This window comes from Petaurus breviceps, unplaced genomic scaffold (assembly GCF_028583685.1).
Source record: "Petaurus breviceps papuanus isolate PSGF00001 unplaced genomic scaffold, PetGlider_PUasm1.0 454, whole genome shotgun sequence".
NCBI classification, from domain to species: Eukaryota; Metazoa; Chordata; class Mammalia; order Diprotodontia; family Petauridae; genus Petaurus; species Petaurus breviceps.
Window position 1 is genome coordinate 336,033 of NW_027186342.1, and position 1,936 is coordinate 337,968.

Genomic DNA, 1,936 nt, shown 5'->3' on the forward strand with positions numbered 1-1,936 from the left:
AGGGCAGTGCTGTTGTTGCAGGGGTCTGGGAACCTTTCTGTTGGTTCAGAAGCCCTGAAGAAGGATTTTCTTGTTGTATGTTTACAGAAATCCTGGGAGAGGGTTTTGCTAATGTCTTCAGGGGTTCTAGGACTGTTCTACAGACAGAGGATGAATTAATGAAGAGACTGGCAATGTATCTTGTGGCCTGGCTAAACCTTGTCTCCCCAGGAACTAAGATTGCTGAGAACTTGCCTCATGTCAAGATGAAGAAAAGACCTCCATTTGGGTATTAAGTGCTGTGCTTAAACTTGATGTAACTCTGGGGTAGATTCAATTGTGATCCAGGGGTGGGGAACTTTTGACCTTTTTGTGCTCTGTGATTGACAAATGAAGGTACTTTACTTATGTTTGGAAACTAATCTCCATTTGAGAAGAGGGGCTTTGTGGTGGACTAAATGAAGGTATAGCTTAGGGGTGGAGAAGTATTTAGACCAGGGACTTTGTAATTGATTGAATGATTGGAAGGTCCTGGGGTGGGGTAGTCCTTGGAGATTATTTAATCACACTTAGTAAATGCTGTATTTGGAATGATGTCATGTTTTGATCTTCTCTGTTCTTGGTTGTTCACTGAATAAAATGGAGAGCACCTATGTGGTATTCTGAACCTTGGGAAGTTGCCTTTCTTTTGGCATTACATTACAATACATGAACACATGTGTTTATATCTATATAATACACGCCTACCTATATACATACCTATATTAGTTCTCTGATAGGGAATGATGAATTCAGAAATGCTTACATATCCAGGTTCAAAGGTAACGTGATATCAACGTGAAAGTAGATTTCTAGTGGAGTTATCCAAAGATCTGGGCTTGCTCCTCTACTATATGACATTTGTGCAACATCTCCTGTGGGGATATTTCTCCAATTCACATTCACAATGGAGGTTTGGCTTCCCTATGGGGATAATACCCTTAGTTTCTAGGGGTACCCCATTCCTAACACTATAGTCCATTTCTTTGCTTTCTATTAATAATCACCCAGTAGACACAATTTACTCTTAGAAAGTTATTCCAAGATAGTATAGTTAGAACAGTAACTACAGATCATTTCCCCCACCAACCTGGGATGTACCTTCCCACAGATACACATAGCATCTAAAGGAAGAGTGTGGAGAGAGGACAAATATTAATGACCGGCGTGTATAAAGAGCACAAAGGAACAAGTCTCAGTTTTCAGGGCTAGTTCTCTCATGTTGATGAGATGACTCTGTTCTTTGCTTCCATGGGGGTCATGTTCTTTGAAGCTGCCTCTCTAGCCTTTGGTGCTTTCATCGTCATACCTTGTTTGCCTTCAGAATTCATGTCTCTTCTCCCTCACCTGTGCCTCCTTCAACTGAATTTTCTCAAAATTGTCTCTCTAGCTATTGGATGCGATTTCTCCCTTTGGGTAGGTAGCACTATTGTTAGAGACTACTGCCTCTCGTTGGGGGAAGGGAGTTGGAAGATAAAATCTTCTTCCTCCCAGAGGTATAAAGCTGGGTTTTTCTCTTACTGCTGCATCTTGTTTGAATGATATGACTTCAGGGTTTAGCTATTTCAAGTCACCAAGAATGGCCAGTTTTTTGCTTGTCTGATGTTCAGGCTCCTTTTAATTTCATTCTCAAATAGGTGAACAAGGGTTTACCAAGTAAGTGTTAAAACCTTGTTATACTATATTAATAGCAATAGCTCATCATCTCAACATAACAATCAATCACGATTCTAGAGGACTCAAGATGAATTATGTTACTGACCTCCTGATAGGTACAGAATACTCAGTACAGAATCAAATTTTTTTTGGTCATGAGCAATGCAAGAATTTGCTTTTCTTCCCTATACATGTTTATGGTGGAATTTTGTTTCTTCTTCTTCTTCTTCTTCTTCTTCTTCTTCTTCTTCTTCTTCTTCTT